The sequence below is a fragment of the Lutra lutra genome, chromosome 1, assembly GCF_902655055.1.
Source record: "Lutra lutra chromosome 1, mLutLut1.2, whole genome shotgun sequence".
Classification (NCBI taxonomy): Eukaryota; Metazoa; Chordata; class Mammalia; order Carnivora; family Mustelidae; genus Lutra; species Lutra lutra.
In genome coordinates, this window is record NC_062278.1 from 136795888 (window position 1) to 136820837 (window position 24950).

Below are 24950 nucleotides of genomic sequence, written 5' to 3' on the forward strand. Positions count from 1 at the left end.
TTTTAACCGGCCCAAGAACAAAAAAACAACAAAGCAATACTTCAACGCAACTTAAAAAAAAAATGAAATACAGAAAAAAAATCAAAACGATGTGCCAGAAAACAGTTCATTTTCTTATTATATAAATTTAGTACTTAAATAAATATGAGTAAAATACCTGAATAACAGGCAAATATATTAAGGAGAAAATTATAAAATAAATACAAATGGCCAATAACATTTAAAATATACACTAAGATACACTTTTCACCTATAACATTAGCAACAATGTTTTCTTTTTAAGTAATAATACCTGCGATTGACAAGAAAATAGAAGGATTCTCAAAAATCAGTGGTGGGAGTAAAACACATGAATTCTGACAAAAAGTATCAGAAGCCTTAAAAATGTAATTACCCTTGTATCCAATAATTCCACTTCCAGAATTTATCCTATGGAAATAATGAGAGCTATATATACATAAACATTATTAAAAGTATTTTGAATGCCATTTCATACAGAATAGTGAAAAATTCTAATGACCCAAATAGTTATCATGGTTAAATAAATCATAGTATATCCACACAACAGAATGTTATGCAACTATTAAAGGAGATGATATAGATATAAAAGAGATGATGTCCATAACATACTGTAAAATGAAAAACAGTAATGGATATGTAACATCCCATTTTTATGTAACAAAAATTTTAAATACATTTAATCCCTTCTTACTAATAAACAATGCAATATTTTTAGAATAACCTCACAAGTTACATTTTTACACATGGCCATTTTCTTTAAACAAGAAACTGAAATTGTTACCAAAAAAGGGAAAAGAAAAAAGAAAGAAGGAATAGAGGGAGGGAGGGAGGGAACGTTGAAAAGGAGGGAAAGAGATAGGCAGACAGGCAGGAACCAGAATTAAATGTAGGAAAATTCCACTATACAGTTAAGCTATCTACAGCCACTGATCTTCTGAAATGACTCCAAATCTAGCAGTTAAGTAAAGAAAGAGAAAGTCTGGGGCAAGGAAAAAATAGCCCCAGAGCATCCAACAGCACTACACAAAGCAGACCTTAGCCTCTCATTGCTACCCAATGTGCACACTTTGAAAGGAGTAACTAATACAAGGCCTGTCTCTTTTCATCCAGGAACTGATCAGAAACAGCCAAGAGTTATTGGGCCCCTATGTGAGGTAGTGAGAGCATTAAAAGCAGTCAGTGGAGCTCAACTGCAAGCATCAACAGAAATGGCTAGGTGCAGATCCCACACCACGGGGGAACCTGCAATGCAGACAAGAAAAATAAACATCTCTTGGGAGGGCAGGGACTGGGGCACAGGGTCTTAATACTACTCCTAAAAGGATCATTATGCTACCTTGCAGATATGCAGATCTGGCATACCGACCACAGTATGTAATCATCTGCTAGGTATTTTAGCCCTATGTTCCAGACATCTCTTTCTACACATGTATAGGATGCAGAAAAAAAACAAACTGAAGATCTCAAATAATTTCACGGTTAGAATTTAATACTTCAACTATCCTTAATATCCACATACTCAAAATAATTTTCCAATTTTACTTGGAAAGTTGAGTATGTGACTATAATATAAAGGCAGTCCCTAACGGCTCAACAAAACCAAGCGCATTTCCCTTAACGCTACCTGGACATCTTTCCCTCACTGAGATATACTAACTAAACTGTCACAGCATTAAGTATCCTCTTCATAAAAGAATAACCTCTCGGAGGGGAAAGGGTTTATACAGATGTCTGAAATAGTTCACTCATACAGCTTTCTCTCCTAACACCATCCAAAATCTATACTATAGGGCAAAGTTGCAGGTGGAGTCAAATTTGAATCATGGAATATTTACTTTGGAAGGCAAGGTATGCCATGGATGCCATGATACGTACAGGTCTTAGGGGAGGGTGAGAGTTCTGGCAACCTACAAGTTTAGTAATGGACTCAAGAATAGTCTTTCAACTGGGAGGGTTCCATTTCACATTTAAGGATGATGAAAGTCTCATAAACAAATTATTGATTACTTCAAATTTTTTCCAGGGAATAGCCCTGCATATCAGCCCTCAAAAAAAACCAAACTTCTATTACTTTTTTCCCCACTTTACATGTGGCTATGTCTCATGCATCCATATACTGGACTAACAATTTAAATACAAGTCAATATGACATATTTGATAAATGGAAAATCTAACCACTACTTAAGACACTGCATGTGTGGTAAGAATCAATTCTAAATATTAACTGATCTACTCATCACAAACTTAAAATATAATTAATCCCCTAATTCACAAGTGTTATTATTCTTCAAAATAGTTCAACAAATATTCATTAATCAACATAAAACAAAAAACATTGGACAGTATATCCTGATCTACAACTTATTACTCATGTGACACTAAGAAAATCATGCACTGTTTCCTCTAAAATGTGAAAATGCTTTTTAAAAATACCACAAATACATAAAGAATATATATGTACTCTTTTTACAAACAGGCTGAACACCACATACTGTTTTTAACAAAGCGACACTATTTGGTTGCATGGATAAAGTTAAACTTTACAAGAGAATTATTGACGCTGATAGTATTGGTACAAATTTTTCCTGCATCTTTTCAACTATGAGAAAGATTAAGACAGAGACAGATTTTGCATTTTAGCTTTCTTCTTCTCATCCGAAATAGGATATATAGTAAGACACAACTTCAAACAAAGAAACACATGAAGAACAAAAAAAAGGAATGGCCAAGGCTAAAATAACAAGACCTTACCACTGTACCACTTAGGGCTCTTGATTATAAACAACACACATTCTGCTTCATCTTAAGTCAAAAAGGAATTTATTGGCTGAGTACTGGGTAACTCAAAAAAACTGATACAAGGTTGGAGAATGAGGAACCAAGGAAGGCAAATCACAGAGTCCTGCCCCCAAAGCCTAGAATGAAGCCTGCAACATGTCACTGCATCAGTAACCAATGTCACAGGACAGGAAAGAGCCATCTCATCCGCAGCTCTTAGATTTCATGCTCCTGATCACTCCTGGTGCCTAGGTGCAGCTCTCAAGCTGCAAAAGGACCTCACAATGCCAGCCTTTAGGCTTTAGTTGAGAAAACTGAGGAGCAACCCCCTACCTAAACTAGAAAGGGGGTTAGGTAGGGCCCTAGGCAGCTGACACCATATGCAATCCCTATTAAGTTTTGATAATAGACCTGAAATGCCTTTATTTTGACTCAGTGTCTTGCTCGAATCTATAAAAGTTCACAAATTCAAAGTTCATAAAAATTAATTCAGATCTCTTTAATATTATTAGATTTGCTTGTTACAATTTTTAGTCTATTTCCAAGGCAAAAATTTACTCTTTCTAAAGTGGTTCTAGCAACCAATAGTAGACTGAGTAATTCAGATGAGGTCTAGCAAGTTTCTTACTACACTATAAGTATTGCCTCTTGCTTTATATTCTATCCGTCTGCTAATTTGGTTTCTTGCTTGCCTTTTTTGCTGCAGCTGTGCACCGGGTTAACTGTTTCAATGGTTTTCCTACAATAACCCACAAATTTTTTCCTGATCAGTGTGCTGTATGATTGGTTCTTTGTTCCTAAGATAATTATTTTACATTTGTCTACACTGAACTGCATTTGCCATCTGCTGGCCCAATCACCTAAACAATCCAAATCTTTTTGAATCTGATTGCATTGTTCCTCATTATTTCCTCTAGCTCCAATTTTAGGATCATCTGCAAACTCTGAGATCTTTTCTTTAAAACTTGGACACATTTTATTTTAATATAGGGTTTTTTTTTTTTTTTAAGTGACCCTTTAGACACACCAGCTGAAATCTTCCAACTTGAAAAGTTTCCATAAAGCTTATTCAAGGATACCTTCCAATAAAGAGTCAAAGTGCTGCTGGAAACAAAACTAACTAGAACCCACTCTATTTCATCTTCCTTTACACTGCCATAATACTTTAAAAAGTATTATGTCTTCTCTAAGTTCTTCTTTTCAAAGCATAAATATTTTTAAGGAAAGCAAACATTCTGTTTTCTAATGTACACATTCACGGTCATTTTTTTTGTAATAACTTTCCTAAGGGACATACAGTGAAATTTTCAACAACTTCTCACACATAAGGTATTTAATTTAGTCATTCAAAACTTATTTGAGCACACATTACTAGTGAGCATTAGGTAAAATGCAGTCTTGTGATCCCGGTCCAGTTATTTATGTCCCAAAACTTCAGTTTCTTACTGATAAGAAGATAACTTCTAAAGGTCTAATCACCTCTAAAATTGTGAATTACCTTTTACCTAAAGAATACCATACCAGATCCACCACATCCAAATTTTTTGTTTCAAGTTCCCTATGCTCCATTTAATTACAAACCTTCCAATATTTCTTCTGTAGTCCTCTAATACTGTAATATTGTAAAGAGATATTTAGCAAAAATTCCCCCTTCAAATTAGATTTACTTGGCAAATTTGAACCCAGTAAATCTTAATTAATTAGGGTTAGAAGACCAGGTATATCTTTAGATCTAGGAAGAATTATTAGCTCCATAAACTTTACTGATTTCTTAGTATAATCACATTTCCACAAAAGCCCTACTTGCACAACCCATTAGAATTATAAAAATTGTGTGTGTGTGTGTTTGTGTGTGTGTGTATGTGTATATATATATATATATGTGTGTGTGTGTGTGTATATATATGTGTGTATATATATATGTGTGTGTGTGTGTATATATATATATATATATATATATATATATATTTGCTGCCATTTTGCTCTTTCAATTGGTGAATGCAATAGAGAAGTTAAAGATCCATTTTCATGTATTCATTCAACAGTCAGTAAATGTTATAAGAATATAAAGAAAAATATAAGATAGCACTTACCCTCCAGATGTTTGGGGTGAGACAGCTACAAGGTATCACAATAGATTTATACTCACATAGAAGTTAGGACAGAGAATTTACTTCCAGGAACTGGATGAGAGCTTTGTGAAGGGTATGCATTTGAACTCTGTTGAATATTATGATGTCTTTTAAAAACCAATCTACTTAACTATGAATAATATCACAGAAAAGACAAATATAAAATGCTAGCCAGTCAAAGCAAAAAGAAAAAAGAATGAGGGTTGCTAGTCACTTCTGGGTGGTGGGATCATTTGTGTTTTATATTTTTAAATATTCTCTAATGAGTATATATTGTTCTAATGAAAAAGACACAGTAAAATATTTTTCCATTAAATTTTTAAAGCCACAATTTGACAAAGAATTGAACACTATTAAAAGAAATGCTCTAAGTCAAAAAAATTCTAACTTAGAAAAATTAAGTCAGTAACAAGTATTTTATTTTTATATTAAATAACATGTAAAAAATCTGAAGGACAAACTAAAGATTTCATAATTGATTAAGCTATTTTTCAAAGAACTAGTGATTTTGGATGGAACAGATGTCTTTCCTTATAAGGTAGGCTTTAAAAACTCATTAAGAAAAATTATTTTGAAACAGTGAATTTGCAACTAACAATAGGTTAGGTCTTTAATCTGGGTTTATGGACCAATCCTCTACTCTAACAAGTAATTAGTCTGAATTTTTTTTTCAATCACTGATGAAATGACATTGAAGTTTTCTCCAAGGACTTTATTTATATGTTAAGTAACATAAAAGCATTTAATAAAACCATAACAACCAACCACTGACTTTTATTTCAGTTTCCATTCACTAAAAACTGTTTTCAGGGTAATATTCCATATAAATGAAGCCCTCTAATTGTGTGAAATTCCATTAAAAGTCACAACATTCCACATGTTATATTAGCCTACCTATAAATGCAATAAAGGCATTTCAATGAAAAACTACATGCATCTTAAACCTCCACATGATTCATACCATAAGAAAATACATGAATATGAGTAGGGAAAGGAGGGAATAACAAGATTTGTTACCAAAGACAAAACACTGAGGAAGCTTGAATTAAAATTTACAGATCTTAATAACTGCTCAGATTTTTAAGATTCTAATTTGATTTTTTTATTCTTTGGTTTTATGTTCTGTGCTAGAGTATATTTAAATTAGTAGCATCCCATGATAACCTGAAATCTAAGTTCAACTAAAACTCATCTGAGGTATATCATAAGCTACACAAAATTACTAAAATAATGAGTAATCTTGTTCTATCTAGCCTGTTAATCTCCCAAAGTATTAATTTTACTGATACTATCCTATTAATACTCTTCCACAGACTTAACTACTTTTCAACTGTATAAAGTTAGAAGGCAAACTTATAGTTAAAACAAATTCTAACAAAAGTAATATGGAAAGGTCACAAAGTCATTCACATCCAGTCGGCAAACAATTCAACCTGAATAAATTACCAATATTTAAAATTCTGAATATTTCACATAAAAAGAACTAGTTTCTTCTTCTTATTATTATTATTAATTTACTTACTTATTTATTTATTTTTAAGTAGGTTCCATGCCCAACATGGAGCCCAACATGGGACTTGATCTCAAAACCCTAAGTCAAGATCTGGGCTGAGCTCAAGAGTTGGACACTTAATTGACTGAGACACTCAGGAGCCCCTAAAAATCTAGACTTTTAACTTCTCTTAAAAAACAAAAAACAAAAAACACCCCACTAGATCTAGTAACATTGAGCCCACTTCTGGAAAAGCTCTCCAGTTGTCTGGGTTCCCACTAGCCACTTTCCTCCTCACTTTCCATTGCTTACCAAACAACAGACTATCAGCACTTGGGTTTGTAACCACTAAATAGAGTACAGAGGCGGTCAGATCTTGATTCAAATCCCAGCTCCCCAACCTCTAAACTGCTTCTTAACCCATGACAAGTGGTTTAATCTCCTTAAGCTTCAATTTCTTAAAATTTAAAAAAAAAAGCTTCAATTTCTTCATCATAAGAATAATGATTAATTATGAGGGAATAAAAGTAAAATAATATATATATTACCAAACAAATTTAAATGCTTGATAAATAATATTTATTATTACACTATTTGGATTGAAATTCCAAATCTATTAAGATTTTTTATAAACACTTTCTTTCGTATACATATGACTTAAAAGGAAAAATGACTATTGGCTCGTCACTCTATAATGGTCCTCTGCAAAATAAGGGTAAGAACAGTAAGTAAATGCCCTATAGTACTGAAATGAGTTAATATATGTAAAATTCTTAGCATAGTACATGCACCTTCTAAACTCTGAGAAAGAATTAGTTATAACTAACGGTGGGTAGTTGTTCCTAGAGAGCAGGTTCACATGAGCTTAATAAAAGTTTATGAGGAGAAATAAATTAGTAAGTAAAAACTTGACTGAATGAATTTGACATTTACCAAGATTATTTCTTATAAGAGTCCTTTCAAATATCCCATATTTTTATATTAAACCTGAAAATCTCACTGAAAACTAAGTTATTCTGAGGTATTAAACTTTTTTTGTACTCTGGGCACAAAATAATAAACAATTATTAAACTCTGATGGAAACAAAAGAACTGACCGTAATTCGAAGCATGCACCTTATATAATGTTCACAGTTTATTTCCAAAGGAGTTTTAGGAAAACAGTATTTCATTACTGTTAGAACCAGACAGTCTAGGCTAAGCTTCTTTTCAAGTTCTTTCATGTCTCCAAGGATCTCAGCAGCTGAGTTTAGAACCAGTGCAAAGAGGGACCTCACTACCTTTTAAAGCTACTAGTTTCAAAGCTTCAGCCACTGAAAACAAAGAATGATGAAAAAAGGTCCGGTCAGACAGCAGCAGTGGTCCTCTATTAAATGGTGTGGTACCAAAAAGATGACTTGATCTTTAGCATACTAATCATGTCAGTAGAAGTAGTTTTTAATTAGTATGGGAATAACAAAGAAGCTCAATCCTTCAAGTATTTAATTTAACAAAAGATAAAGGTAGTCTTCCCTGGCTAAGGCGGTGTATACATTCCAGATTCCCTGCCACGTCACACAAATCTTTCACAGCAATCAAAACAATGAGAAAAGGCAACAAAATTGACTTAAAAAGAGCAATTTCCTTTCCAACCTAAATAAACTTTACACAAACTTGCCTCTGATAATCAACTAAACAAGCTGCACCACCAGCATCAAGGGAGGGTGTGCGGATATCTAGCAGGTGCTGCAGTTTATCACAAAACCGTCTAAAATAATTGGAAGTGACAACCAGCACTACCACAAATGATTTATTAGTCTTTCACTCAGCTTTTCAGCTTCCTCGGGGCCAGAATAAATAATTTACCAACTCTGTATCTTCCAATCATTAATTCTTCCCTATGCATCCAAACTACATTTAACTCTGCTAGGTTCAAAGGAATAAAACACACAATAAGAATATTTTTCCAAATATAGAATTATCTGACCATATGCAAAGGCAAATTTGTCAATCAAGATGTATAGCCCAGATGTAGAAGAATTTAAGAACTCAAAGTCAGCAACTGCAGTTCAGTTTGAGGGAATAAAATCAAATGAAGTGGAAATGAAAGTAGAGTTTTCTCTCTCTCATAGATTAGGAAAGGTTCCAGTGACTCTGAACAGTAACCTAAGCATACAGCATCAGAGACTTTAAACCTGAAGCATTAACATCTCACAGCAATCAATTATGGTCTGTCTCCCCTAAAATTCTCCCGTAAGTTATTAAAAATTACAGTCTTCCTTCAAAAAAAGGTAGAAACTTTAAAAAAACATATAAGATTTTTTTTCACGCAAAACAAACTTAATACAGGGCAAGATGAGGCACTTTCTTGGGGCACCTGGGTGGCTCAGTGGGTTAAGCCTCTTCCTTCAGCTCAGGTTGTGATCCCAGGGTACTGGGGCTCTCTGCTAGGCAGGGAGCCTGCTTCCTCCTCTTTATATCTGCCTGCGTCTCTACCTACCTGTGATCTCTGTCTGTCAAATAAATAAATAAAATCTTTAAAAAAAAAAAAAGAGATGAGGCACTTTCTTTAAAATTATTTTCCTATTTTGAATGGGTTGATGAGACAGTAACATACTCCTAGGAATTCAAAAAAGAAAATACATGTAAAAATCAAAGAAATACTTCAAAAAAATTATAGTAATGACGTTAAAAGGTATGTCTATTAATTATGTAGAAAAAACACAGACTGCAAAAAAAAAAAAAATCACATCCTAAATCTATTTTTGATGTAAGCTAGTCTTGTCTCATTAAATCAGCATCTATGATTAAAACTGAAATCATTTTTTGTACATAATATATTGCATTGTTAGAGCAGCATCTGTTTATTACACAGCATAAACATTTTTCAGCTTTCTAAAACTGATACACAAGAAATGATGCAGCCCTAGTAACATTCAAATTTTTTTTATTTCAAGAAGAAATACTTTAAGTGAAAGGGTTAATAACATTAATATTCTAATATTTGGCCTTGTATGAGGCAGCTTCAAGCTGCTGTGCACACAGTCCTAGAATTTCATAAATAGCTTCCTCTTCAACGGTTAGGTTGCATGCACCACAATCCAAATCTTAAGTGTTTAATATATGTTTAAGTTACTTTTAAATACATGACGTCTACCAAAATTTAAAACACATTAAAATAAAGCCTGGCCAATGAAAACTAAAATATAAATTTGAGCCCAAATAATGTAATTTAGATAAAATTTTCAAATAATCTCTAAAAAAATTTCCAAAATATTCAAAAATAAAAGTTCATCATTTTCAATATTTCCAGTAAGTAACTGGAACAGTTATATACCTGGGCACAAAATCATATTGTTCATATTAAGCAAAACCATGTTTTATTTATGCACAGACCTCGTGCACCTGTTGCAATGGAAAAATAAACCCCCAAAAACAGATTCCAACCTCCCACAGGTTAAAATAAAACAAAAGTGGAAAATATAGCAAAGGGCATCTTTTTCAAACAAACACAAAAAGAGCTATTTCATGTTTTTATATACAGAGTGGAGAAAGGATAAAAGAATGTTTTCTAAAAAGAGCAGCATAACAAGATTATAGGCAGGCTTCTTTGCAATTGGCTTTTAGCAGTAGAGAAACTTCAGCAAGAAAGCACGAAGCAATGCACAGCTCTAATAGCACGAAACGGTCTGCCTAATACCAGAACCTGGAGACAATGTTCTAGAAGTTGACAGCAACTTGTCCCAAGTGCTGAAAACACTGATCCTGCAGAGCCGCATGAATATCTGTGGAAAAAGTCTGTGCAAAGTATTCTGACCCTTACATGTCCATCAAATGGGAAACAGATACACAAACTATAGTACTGACGTCCTATCAGGAAGTTTTGGAGAACAGTTAAAATTAACAAAGTAGAGTAATAATAGAAGGAACAGCTCGGAAACAATGTTGGGTTAAAAGGATTTTTTAAAAAGCAAACTACACAGGGGCACCTGGGTGGCTCAGTGGGTTAAAGCCTCTGCCTTCAGCTCTGGTCATGATCCCAGGGTCCTGGGATAGAGTCCCGCATCTGGCTCTCTGCTCAGTGGGGAGCCTGCTTCCCCTTTTCTCTCTGCCGGCTTCTCTGCCTACTTGTGATCTCTGTCAAATAAATAAATAAAATCTTATAAAAAAAAAAAAAAGCAAGCTACATAAATACTCTAATTTAGTAAAAACAATGATGATGAACACATAAATGTACTAATCTAAAAACCTGGACAGGCAAGATATAAACCAATTTCAAGATGGAGGTACTCTCTGTGAAAGGAAGGATTTTAAAATACTTTTAAGGGGCACCTGGGTGGCTCAATGGGTTAAAGCCTCTGCCTTCGGCTCAGGGTCCTGAGACCAAGCCCTGCATCGGGCTCTCTGCTCAGCGGAGAGCCTGCTTCCCCTCCTTCTCTCTCTGCCTGCCTCTCTGCCTGCTTGTGATCTCTTGACTGTCAAATAAATAAATAAAAATCTTTAAAAAAAATACTTTTAAAATATATACACAGTGGGGCACCTGGGTACCTCAGTGGGTTAAAATATATACATAGCTACTGTTAACATACTAATTCTGCATGGTAAATACAAGGTTACCTGTTCTATTTATCCTCTGTACTTCTGTAAATATTTGGAATATTTCTTAAGTTTTTAAAATCTAATCCATGACGTAAATAATTTTCTTCAAAAAAAATTAGAAAGATTTTACAAAATCCTCACCTGAAACATGAGAATCTATCTTCTTAAAAATCACTGGTTTGCCTAGTCCCCATATCCTAAAACTTTTAAAGTTCCCATTTAAGAAACTAAAAATTCCACCCTCTTTTCACAAATGATTTGACTTAGTAACATTTTCAAATCAAGTTCTCAAGAGACTCCATGCTTTTATTTCAAAATTGAACTGAGGGATTGCACCAGGTAGACTCCCTAAATAAAGTCAGAAACATCTTAGCAGGGGTTTTTAAATAACTGGTTCTACCATTTATTGTTAGAACTAACAAGCTTGATTGAGAACTTGATTCCCATTCCTTGGCTCTAACTTCCATGGGGGAAATGTTCACTTCATTAATGAATATGTTCTTTTTCACTTTCTTTGTTTATGTGAGGTATTAAACTTTTACCTGGAAGGAAGGAAGGAGGGTAGGAAGGAAGGAAGATAGGGAGTTGACTGATTGATTCCTAGTAAGCCTTTAGACTTATCTAATGAAACCTTACTCTAAAGAAGTCAGTACCACAATGACAAGCTTTTTATCTTGTGTTAGGATGTGTGCAGTCCAATTTCTTTTAAGTCAAGCCCCATTTCTTTATAAGCCTTTTGGAAATTTGACAGGTCATCTATAACTAAATAGAAACAAGATGCCTCTCATTTATAGTCACATTGGTACACCAAAAGTTTAATACACATTTTTGTCGCCATGAAGAAAATATCAAAGTTACTGTTAATTTTCACAAAAACTAATAAATATTCTCTCAAAGTAGAAACCATCTGATTTAAACAATTACTGGCTTGTTACCTTACATAAGAAATCATATTCAAGTTATATTGATGTTTTCTATCTGAAGTATGTCATGCAATATTGTAATTTATCTTATAAATCCACTACAGTGTGATCAAATCCTATCAACTCTGATTGGCATAAATTTGAAACAATGAAGCAATCACATCTGTTAAGCAATTCTAGCTTGCTAGACAACACTGTAAAGTTTACACAATAATATAATTACATTTTTTTCCTCCATAAGATCTTTCTGCATTTGAGTTTTCATAACGTTTTTTGTATGTACTGCATTCTGTGTCGTCTACCATGTAAAGTGGGATACAAAATAAAAGATAAGAAAAGGAGATGGAAGAAACTGTAGATTGGTAGTAGAAACAGTGTATGTGTGTAACTGGCACATCTGAGGAAAAAAATTCATAAAACTGCAAATGAATTACAAGATAAAAAAAATTAGTGAACTTGAATGAAAAAATATCTAACTTTATTCTGAAATGATTGTTGAAGAACCATGAATACTGAATTTAAATAAAAATACATGGACACAAAACAAGTCAAACCAGGCTTCATGAAGCAAAAGATTATCTACAGCAAAAAAATCACTACCTACCATTTCTGGTGTAATCCTAATTTCTGAGACTTGAATGATTTTATAAAAACCTTATAATAGTACATGAATATGAAAACAGCATAATATAGATATTATTTAATAATAGTAATAGTATAATATATATCCTATAGAACATATGTATATGAACAAATAGGTTAAAAATACAATATCCTGGGGCGCCTGGGTGGCTCAGTGGGTTAAGCCGCTGCCTTCGGCTCAGGTCATGATCTCAAAGTCCTGGGATCGAGCCCCGCATCGGGCTCTCTGCTCAGCAGGGAGCCTGCTTCCTCCTCTCTCTCTGCCTGCCTCTCTGCCTGCTTGTGATCTCTCTGTCAAATAAATAAATAAAATCTTTAAAAAAAAAAAATACAATATCCCAAGAATAATTCTATGTAATTTTAAGAACATTTCTAATTAGCTGACAAACTCATGGAGAACAATGACTAGGCCCTGAAGATACCAGGTCAATGGACTAAAATAAGAGATAAATATTAAAAATGAGTTAAGTAACTTCATCAAATTATTAATCCTTACTGCTTTTATATACAATATGCCAGAGTACCTGCATGGCTCAGTTGTTAAGCGTCTGCCTTTGGCTCAGGTCATGATTCCAGAGTCCTGGGATCAAGCTCCACATCCAGCTCCCTGCTCAGCAGGAAGCCTGCTTCTCTGTCTCCCTCTCCCACACCCCATTTACTTTCCTCTCTCTCACTGTCTTTCTGTGTCAAATAAATAAATAAAGTCTTTAAAAAAAATACAACATGCCTAAGATATAATGATAATATGTCAACATTCTATTAAAAATAGTTAAATTACTCTAAATCCCATCTGGGTAGCCATATAGAATTCCGAAACATTTCTCATCCTACTGAACTTCCTGTACCTGCCACTCCTTACATGTAAACATCTTAAGAAAGCTTACCTTCTCAAAAGTGAATACCTCTTCAACTTGCCTTCATACCAACCAGGGACTTCTATGTACTCAGTACACATTTCCTGATTGATTTACTTTCCTTTTTAAAGATTTATCTATTTATTTATTTGAGAGAAAGAAAGAACACATGCTCACATGTGGTTCAGCGAGGAGGTGGGGGTCAGAGGGAGAAGACAAGCAGACTCCCCACTGAGCAGGGCTCAATTCCAGGACCCTAAGATCATGACCTGAGCTGAAATCAAGATGCTTAACTGAATGAGCCACCCAGATACCCCTGATTGATGTATTTTAACTTGTACAAAAATAGGAGTCATGAGTCAAATAGTTTAAATTATAACTTTATATCCTACCATTAAAGTTAAAATTAATAAAACAAAATTTTGATCAAAGAAAAATATTCCAGAAAAAGATAACAGGTAATTCTGATGGTGAAACTTGGAATTTAAGAGACTGAGAAGATCTTTTTAACAAAATCAACAGCTAATTCAGATGTTTTCCTTTTGTCTATGGATATGGCAAGTTTTCACAAAACAAAAATATCTTGTTTTCTTCGAATTTCTAATTTTATTATTTGGAGTTATTAGAATGCTATGTTAACCAAAAAGACAAGAATGTTTCTCCATTTTTGTCTCTTTCCTATGATTTTGTTGTGCTCCCCTTATATACAACTCTTCACTAGTTGTTTTTTTTAATATCCTATAGCTTAATTCCTAATCAAATGCCTTAAAAAAGATATTCCCTTACACTGAAACTCTCATGACTACTTTGTACTTTAGCCTCAATATAAAGCATTAATTTGATTACCAGAGGACACTAACAGTGTTAATAGTTCACTAGAAGTCTCCATTTCTATTTTTTTTTATCAAACATTAATAATCAAATAGGATTAAAATAAGAAATAACTACAATTCTTGTGACAAAACTGTACTGTTGCTGTCTATTATCTCATTTCTTATATTTTGTTCGTGTTTTCATTCATTTAAGAAATACTATTTTCGTACTGAAATATTGGTAGAACTAGGACGACTACTGTTTTTATTACAAATATAAGCAATAAACTAATAATTACAACACGGTACAGTAAGTGCTCTACGAAGATTTGTGGAAGGTGAGGCGATAGCACTGAAAAGTCAGAAAACTTTTGAGAGCAGCATCTTGCAGGATAAGTTAGCCAGGAAAAGAAGAAAGGAACGAACAGCACATAAAAAGATTGATTCAAAAAGCAGATGAGCCAATTTTCTCTCCCTCCCAAACCCCAAAGAGATCTCAAACTTTTGCAAAATAGCATATCAAGAGGAGTAACTTGTCCAAGAACTTATCATAAAAGACTGTGAGGAGGGGCACCTGGGTGGCTCAGTTGGTTAAACATTTGACTCTTCATTTCAGCTCAGGTCATGATATATGGAGCTCCACGTTCAGTGGGGAGTCTGCTTGGGATTCTCTCTCTCCCTCTCCCTGTTCCCCATCCCATGCACCCACACACACACACACTCTCTCTCTCTCTTTCTCTCTCTCTCTCTCTCAAATAAATAAATTTTTAAAAAGGAAAAAAAGAAAAGAAAAAAAGATAGTGAGGAGAAGTAAACCATTTTGTCTACAGTCCAGTAACATTCAGCCTCACACATGCCACCACTACTAACCTGGTGACAAGTCTCCAAATAAGAGAACTAGAAAAGAACTAACAAACTGGAGGATGAATTAACTCAAGATAACTTCCCCAAACTGAAAAACACTTGCTTCCAGAATGAAAAGGTCATCTCAAGTTCCAGTGTAAACAATGAATAAAATCCATTCCAAGACACACTATGACAAAAATTCAGAGGTAAAGATTCTAAAAGCTTTCAGAATAATAAAAAGAGGTCATGCACAGCAGAAAACAATGTGGTAGGGGGAAGAAAGACCTGGAGTTCTTGGAAGCAACACTGAATGCTGTGAAACAAAGCCTTCAAAATTCTCAAAGAAAATTACCTACAACCTAAAAATCTATACCCAACCAAACTATTAGTCAAGTCTGAGAGTAAAATAAGGGTATTTTAACTCTTCCTAAGATGTATGTGCATATAGTAAGGAAGTGAAGCCAGAAAGAAGAAAACAAGTTGCAATCACAGATAAGGACCAAAGCAAAGCTACCCGACCTCAATGGGTATCAAATCCTTGACCTTCTAGATCATGTCAGTACCTCATAGCATGAATGAACATGGCAGTATCAGCTAAAAAAAAAAAAAAAACAAAAACAAAAAACAGTAACCAGAGTAAACAATACTAGAGGAAGCAATCAGAAGCAAGTATTCTTTGCCAAGCAAAGATGCCTGTGAGGCTGGAGAGAAACCCCATGATAATGCCGGTTAGTCTTCAGATGAGTCCCCACATTAAACCAGTAAACGACCGCCAAACTGTTACACATCCATCTCTAAAGTTATGCTCATATGTGTTATAAATAGTATCACTTTGAAGATAAACAAAACCATGTATCTTACAAAAAATGCATGCATACATATACATTTTCACTCATAAAAGGGTTTAACTGGATTATTTTATAATTAGGTTTCACTTAAGAAACCAATAGCAAAATGTAACAGTATAGTTTCTATGAATAGAGAGAATGATTTTGAGATATAAATAACATTTCAAGATGGTTCTAAATGATTATATCACTCATCAGTTTCAGAATCCCCCCAAACTGATTAATTAACATTAGTTATTTTTCAAATTTCAAGTGAAAAGCTCTGCCCACTCTATCTGGGTATCTTATGGACAAAATAAAATCTTTTTTCAACTTCATTATTACATATACTTATTATGCAGTTAATTTTCACTTACAAATATATCAAAGAAATCAGAGTTAGTCCCCATATTCCTAACTAGAAGAGTGTTTAATGCTGAAGCATTTAATTCTACATGAATTGTTAGTTTTGATAGACGCTCCAATTTAATCTGGTAGTTGGAAGAGCTATGAGGAATAAGCACACATTTCTACAACAATGGTTCTCAATCCACTAGATCCAATGCCCCTTTTGTTCTCTGTACTATTGTGAAATGAAGTTCAGAGATAATAAAATCTAACTACACACAGAATATTTTTATAAAAACCAATATGAATTCCCTAATCATAATATTAATTAAAAATTAAAGTAATTTATATCAAAATACTCACTCCATTAAATAAATGCTTAAGCATAGCTAGTTAAGAAGGGAGAATAAAAAAGTCACATATCTGCAGCCATATATATATATATATATATATATATATATAAATTAATTTAGATCTAAGAGACAAAATAAATCATTCTCCATAAGAAGTACAAGAAATTTAAAAAGGAACAGTACAGGAGCACTGTAAAATAAAAATTAGTGTTAAGTGATTACAGACAAAAATTCATTTAATGTGAAGATAAAGATAGAAAGAAGCTTAACTGAAGTAAAGATTAAAATGCCAAGACAAATTACATACTGTTCAAATGGAAAAAATTATGAAATACGACGTTAGTGCAATTGACCTGGGTTTTATCTTTAAGTGTGGTGTCAAACAATTACCTGTGCTAAGACATGGTACAGTGTGATTACAATATATCCCAGTAATACCACCATACCACCACATTATCAAGGCATGTATACATTAAATCTCTAGTACTTAAAATACAATAAAGACTATATTTTCCTAAAATAGAAAAGAGTATATAGAGTGTGTAAAGAAATGTACTATAAGAAGTTACAGAGAAGTTATATAATAAACCCCTGGAATGGTATCAGATAATACTGAACACGCAACATAAAAATACGTAATTTTAAAATCTAATTTTAACAACACATTTACTATCATTACTCTAAAAAATGAAATTTTAATATTTAGGATTGCAATTATAAAATACCTTTAAACAATCCTCATTAACTAATAAAATTCAATGAGTTCCATTAATTTAAAGTTCAGTTTGTTGTTACAAAAGTCTTAAATACCTTGTTATATATTTGCAATCAGTATCCCTGAGCCTCCAGTAAACTGCATTACTGAAATGAAAGCTTTTCACCTAAATTTCTAGTTAGAAATGCTATATATAAATCAGGATGTGGAAAGAATGTGTGAAGTAAATTACACAGAATTTTGAGAGGATTTCTTTACTCTCCTTAAGCTTCCCCTCCACACAAACTTCCCCTCAAGTGTAAGATTCTTCATGTAACATCTTACAAAACGTTGTCAGCATTATCAAACATGAAAATACTACACTTTATCTTTTAAGAGAATTTTAAGCAAGCAGATATTGAGAAGGTGCATGGTACTCAGGACCATCTTTTGGAGTCTGAGACTGCCCCCATGCATTGTAGGATACATAGCAACCCTGAGCTACATACATTAAATGCCAAAATTCTCCCACAATATTGTGACAAACAAAAACATAATTTCCAAAATTCCCCTTTTGAGGCAGCACGCTCTTATTCAGAAATCATTACTCTAGAAGTCTTATAGCAAAGAGCGTACTACAGTGAAAAAAAAAATAGAAAAAAAGTGTTTCAAAAACATAAAACGCTTACAAATTATACAAAAAAAAACTAACTTGCCAATTTTATCCTCTTCCAAACATCCTTTCTGTGGCCTATATTTTTTTATATGGTATAAAGAGAATGACTTAAAGAGATTTGATAACCACTCTAGATCATACGTATATCCTCTTTATATAATTTTGACAGCTTTCCTATACATAATCTTTTTAATATTCCAACTCTTAGTCAAATCAAAGTCAAAAATAGAATATATAATCAATAAATTGTATATGCATAGGCATGCCATGCTTACATAATTTCATTGGTGTGGATTTTACTTTGTTTTTGTTGCTGCTATGTTGTTTGGTGTTCACTGTTTCACTGAGCAACATCAACATTAAGATACTGCATTATAATACTCAGTATTATTAAAGACTCATATGTCACTATTATTTAGTGCCCCAAGAAATCCTTACTGTATGAGTCCCCTTTTTTATTTGCAAACTCTAAATTTAATAAGGTTCTATTTAATTAGTCCAGGATTCAAATATACATTCATGCTAAATTTAGCAATCGCATGGGAGGTTAGGGAGAAAGGTATTTGAAACATTTCCACAGGAACAACCTTGGGTTGTTCTCCTAAAATATCAGTGCAGGGACCCACAGTACTTCACATGCTATCCACAAAATGGACGGGGTGTGAAAGAAATTTGTGTTTAATGTGACCTTTGGCTGTACTTTCACTTGTCATAATTATAAAGGAGCCACTCTCAGAGCCAACACATAAGTTATATTACTACTCTTACAACTACAGCAGTATTTTATGAAGTACTTTATACTGTGACAAACTCAAGGCAGAATGTAAGGAAGCTCTTTCTTTGTTACCAGGCATAATAGGCCTTTCTGAACAAAAGAGTTCTGATATTTATATATACATATGAATAAGAATTACTGCACAAGAATTTTTTCTTTTTACTGGGCAAACACAAATATGGCAGTGTGATTACATGGTTCAACTTAAATCATCTATGCTCTGGAGGCAAATAAACTGGAACTTTAATAATCTAACTATGACTTTAATAATGCAATATCATTATAGATAAATATGTGTTAAGAGGGAATTAAAAAGAAAACTACAAAAACAAGAACAACAAAAACCTTTTCTAGAGATTCCTATTTCCTATACAAAATTTCACCAAGGAAAAAGAGTTGTTTTTAAAACAAATTTCGGCAAAACTGCCAACATACCAATACATACGACATGTAACGTGGTTTTTTTGAGGCAGGAGAAAACACTGGATCATCCAACATAAAATTATAAATTTGGAAGGCAGAACAAATAGGATTAGCTTTTAGTACAACATTAAATATACCACCAATTAAAAGATTTAGAAGGCAAAATGAGCACAGACAATCCTATAATGTATGATATGAAGAGAAGTTTTAGAACACTCTATTATACCCAGAGCAACTTTGCCAAACCCATAGTAAAACCTCTTTACTTTCCTCTTGGAAATAGCCTCCAAAAGCTGTGAAACATCAGTCACAGTTGGTAAGTCATAGCCACAAACCGTCTTTGTTGCCTAACAAAAACATATAAATGCTGGAAAAGAAGTCAGTTTTATCTCAAAATCAAGATTTTTACAGATACTGTACATGAATGAACATTCCTCTTAAGTACATGTTATATAAGGGTATTAGGAATTACTCAACAGGCATGTGAGATATTACTATCACACTAGTAATAGTGTGTCCTGAATTAGAAGACAAATTATATGGTCATCCTAGCTATTACAGCATTTCATATTACCTAAAACACAGATTTTGAGGATTTTATTATGTAATTACTTATTTACTTGGAAACTCTAACTTAAAAACTTTGATCCATACAGTATACCCTGTTGTTCATACAAATGCAGCTACCTATGGCACTCACACCAACATCACCCAAACTCTACTAACCCTAGCTCATCTATTTTCTGATGTCTTTCATGTGCTTCAGACCCAGGATAATAAAGGACTTTCTTTGTCTTCAGGTAGCAAACAGAATAGAAAGATCCCATTCTCTTAGCCTCAAACCAAATTCACAACATTTTTCCTTATGCCCAGAGGCTCTATAGAATCTTTTAAATAATTATATTTAAGTGTTTAAAATTACAATTGGCTATTTTCTCATCCTTTTTACACACATGTTAAAATAGTTAACTGTATATTAAACTCTATATTTAGAGTTAATTTAATGGTACATTTGTGGCCATTTCTATAAAAGCCCATGCATCAGACTCTTAATCATTCTTTTAACAATATGTGTTTAATCCTGCTAATACCATTATTTTCATAAGGAAATCAGACTTGACCTAACAGAGCCCTGGAAATGGCCTTGGACTTAAGAGTCCAAAGATCTGAGTGGTGGACATCCACCAGGCAAACCATACAACTCCCTGAGGCACAGATTCTTTTTATGTATTCTGATCCACTACATGGGATTACAAAAATAATCAAATCAGAAAATTCAAAAAAAAAAAAAAGAAAATTCAAGAAGCTCAAGTACTGCCTACTGTTTAGAAAAGATGACCAAGTATAACACAAAGTGACTATACTTGGCAAGCTAAACCTATCAGAAATAAAGAACTACATTCTCAAAAACAAAAACAAAACAAAACAAAAAAAAAAACACCCAATACTGATGAATACCAACTATACATGCAAATCTGTAATGGGCTAAGAAAGACCCGAGAGTCACTCAGTGAGTCCTAATCCCAGTGCCATCACTTACTGCCATGTATGTGGCAATGAGCAAGTTACTTAACATCTCCAAGTTTCTGTTTCCTCGTTCATAAAATGAAGACAATAGCTGTATTTATCTCACTATGAAGAAAAAAAATTCATGTAAAACATATAAGCCCTGTACCTGCACATAGTAAGTGCTCAGTAAATGCTAGCTATTATTATGAAACTCTCCACTGATGTCTCCTTCCAAAAACAAGTCCCAAAAAACTGTTTTGATGTCAGGAGAAAATTTTCCATATGTGTGCATATGTGTGTGCATGCACATTATATTTATCTTCCAATGAAGACCACTTGGATAACACAGCTAATACCCCACAAATGCATATTAATAGTGTGGCTGGGTATATTATTGTGACAACTAACATAGTAAGATCTTATTTAATACTGGAGAAGAGGCAGCTTTTTCTTCAAAAGAAGTCCACATTGGCATATAGAAGCACATTCTGAAATAAAATTCCATATCTGACACTATTTGTCGTTGTTCATCTCCAAAACAGAAATCACAGATATGTATAATACACACATTTTTAAATCCATGTATGTAAATCAAATGAAACCACTTCCTTTAAGGCAAACATATGAAGACACTAAAACAATATTCCAATTAAACATTCATATATTCAATATTTCAAAGTAAGAAATGTGTGTGTGTGTGTGTGTGTGTGTATGCATAATTTACATTCCATAGTAAAACCTGTCTACAGAAGCCATTTTTACCATATTTCAAAAGCATCCTGGGTGCCTTCTGGCTCAGTCAGTTAAGCATCCAATTCCTGATTTCAGCCCAGGCCATCATCTGAGGGTCGTGAAATCAAGCCTCGCATCAGTGTCCATTCTGGATGAGGAGACTGCTTAAGAGTCTCTCTCCTTTTCCCTCTGCCTTTCTTACTACACATCTGTCCCCTGCTCATGCTCCCTCTCTCAAAAAAAGAAAAATTTAAAAATAAATTAAATCAATCAAATTAAATTTAAAAACAGCATCTAACTTGAATTGTACAATGCTGCCTCTCTCTGAAATATTAAAACTGTAAAGTACACAGTAATTCACTGCAAGCAAACACAGAAGACTAAGTTGTACATATGACATTCTTTTACCCAAACAACTACTTAACCTATTCATTAAACCCATTCAATGACAGAGCACTAATAACTGCACTACCTTATGAAACAGAATCAGACGAAAGAAGAAATACTTTATTTGGTTAAAAATAGAAACTTTACATAAGAGAATTATGAGCTAAAGTCAGAGAAATTATAGCTTTCATTTATAAAAGTCCTTGTCTATTTTAGTTCATTAAAATAAAGTTGTATAAAATTTTCCATAAGGGATATGATATGATAATAAGTATGTCACTATGACTGATATAAAAAGGTATATCAACATCATGCTATTTGCCAAATACACATATAATGAGAATTTTAAAAAATAAAGGCTACATCAGTCAAATTTATATCTCAGGGATCCAAATCTAAGTTTGACTTCATTTCTCTGAACTTTCTTGAACTTTCTTGAAAATATCCCAATAGTAAAATAGATTTGCCTCTAAAATAAAGTAATAAGACTCTATCAGTTATTCTAAAGCAAGTAAGAAATGCAGACCTGCCCTTTAGAGATACAAAGGATAATGTGGACTGAGGTTTACATGTTCAATCCCAGTTACACACTATAGGCCATACCATTAATTTGTAAGTGACTCTACACTGAGTATACACATGGCACATAAACATTCTATCATCAGTAACCCTAAACAGGTAAATTTAGAACTAAACAAAGCATAACTGAAATTTCATTTCTACCATAAATTACTACAGAAAAAAAAGAAGAAAAAAATCCATGGGCACTGCAATGAATACATTTTTGCCTTAGAGCTAATACTTTAATTTTAAAGAACCACAAAGAAAAAAATCAAAACTAGTCAGTAACAATGCAGGCTCTAAAAGCAATAAACTCAAAATTAAGTTATAAATAATTTAAAGCATGTCATGAAGATGTATTAATAATTCATCAGATAAATAATTTACTAAATAATCAAATAAATAAATAATGAAATACATAAATAAATCAGCAAATAAATAATTCTGCAAAATAACCTAAACAATAAGTCACCCAAACAAATCACAAGCCTACAAAACTACAATGATTTTCTGGATTCTGATAGTTTTAAATAAGCAAATGTACATAAACTAGATCAATCCTTGTTAGAATTAGAAATATTTTTCAGTGCTATTGGCAAAATCCTCATCTCAATACATAAGAACACATTCTCAATTTTTAAAGGACTGCATTGGATTAGTTTTTATAAATTATTAATACGATTATAATATATCCTGCTCTATATTTTACATATATTATCTTTACCTAACATATTTTCCCCCAAACAACTGGATAGTTAAAATATTCTTTTTTTTTTTTTTTAAGATTTTATTTATTTATTTGACAGAGACAGAGGCCACAAGTAGGCAGAGAGGCAGGCAGAGACAGAGAGGGGAAGCAGGCTCCCTGTTGAGCAGAGAGCACGATGCAGGCCTCGATCCTGGGACGCTGAGATCATAACCTGAGCCAAAGGCAGGGGCTTAACCAACTGAGCCACCCAGGTGCCCTTAAAATATTCTTAAACTTCTTTTTCAAAGCAATACTTACAGGATAATGGTGCCACTGCCTTTCTGATAGTTTTCTTATCTTCACCAAGTCTTTAGAAATTTTCTGCAGAGATAGAACAATAAGAATATTCTTAATTATTACAGATGAGATTTCATCACTAGCAAACAAGGTTTTATAATTGTACAAGGTACCAATTGGAAGTGGACATTATTATTTGTAAACTACATAAAGTTTTTAAGAAGTCTTTAGTGGACTAAGTACAAGCTAACAGAGGCTAGCTTCCTCTATTGGAACTGACACACAAGCTGTTACAATTGGCAGGATTTCAGATATAAAGGAAAAAAACTCTGAAGGACAAAATGATTGGCTGACATCTAACGCTATCCTCTATTTGAGAAGCTCAAAGTCCTTGATAGAATACATGAGATCACTTAACTGTTACAATTTGAATATAATGACAATCTAATTAGAGCACCACAAAGAGTCAAACACAACTGACCTCATAAATTGCTGGACATTTAAAGTTTGTATCTACCCACAGTACAGTACTCCTGAAATCCATAAATAGTAGATCCCAAACTATGAAAACCTTCCACAAGGAAATAAAAAACTATAAAATGGGTTATTTGACACATTACAGATAAATTCAAACAATATAGTACATTTGAAAAGAAGACTATGGTCCCCAAGTATAAGGGAAGATTCACAACTTCTGTGTGAAGGTTCCTTGAATTACAGACCCCTTAATTCTGAACTCAACCTAAGAAATACAGCAAATCCTAAAATATTATAAATTGGTTAGAGCAATGGTTCTTAATTGGGGAACAATTTGCCTCCCAAGAGACATTTGACAATGCTTGCATACATTTTCGGTTGTTGTAAGTAGATAATATTATTGGCATCTGGTGGGTGGAGACCAGGGATGCTGCTAAATAAACATCTATAATGCACAAAAGAGACCCCCAAAAAGAATTATCTGTCTTCAAATGTTAATAGAGCTGAGGATGGGAAAAACCTTAGGTTTTCTTAAGTTAGGTTTCTTAGGTTAGAGTAAAAGGATTTTTAGTTGTGTATGGTTTTCTTTTTATAAAATAGTACAAATTTTTGTACTTTTGTAAAGTCTCTTGTTATATGTATAACATTACGGGCAGTGGAATACCCTGGGGGAAAAAATTGTGTATCCGTGAAAGGCGCGTGTGGGAACTCTACACTTTCTACTTAATTTTTCTGTAAACCTAACACTGCTCAAAAAAAAGTTTAATTTTCAAAAGGTGTATCCTTTACTCTTTCACTAAAGTTATGAACAACTTTCTTAGAATACTAAAAAAAGTTTACAGTAACAAAAATGTTTTTTTCATTTGTCAAAATTCTTCCAATAAAGTTACTAAGAGAATATTAAAGGTTACATTTATGAACTGACTTTGTCAAAGTGACTACCCAAGATATTTAATATTAAAAATTCATAGGGAATTTTTGAAGGGATTATTCAGATACAATATACAATCCTCAATGGTTTGTGGTTAGTTTTGTGGGTTGTTTTGATTTGGGGGTTTGGGAACGGGTTTTGTTTGCTTTTGCCCAAAAGCTACAAAGTGTTTTCTGAAATAATATTTGTGATAA

The 24950-nt window shown here is 33.2% G+C and overlaps 2 protein-coding genes across 7 annotated transcripts in view; one reads left to right on the top strand and one right to left on the bottom strand.

Moving 5' to 3' along the window:
• TBC1D5 (TBC1 domain family member 5) overlaps positions 1-24950 on the bottom strand; it is a 560004-nt gene that overhangs the window by 481690 nt on the left and 53364 nt on the right. For 4 of the 6 annotated variants that reach the window (XM_047737636.1, XM_047737648.1, XM_047737628.1 and 1 more), the window contains one exon: positions 23370-23432. The exons of the other annotated variants lie outside the window; for them this stretch is intronic. The gene's annotated coding sequence lies outside the window, so the exon portion shown is untranslated. The remainder of the gene's footprint in view (positions 1-23369; positions 23433-24950) is intronic. 6 annotated transcript variants of the gene reach the window in all.
• The window catches only part of LOC125102189 (uncharacterized), an 83441-nt gene that overhangs the window by 2003 nt on the left and 56488 nt on the right, over positions 1-24950 (top strand). The window lies entirely within an intron of this gene.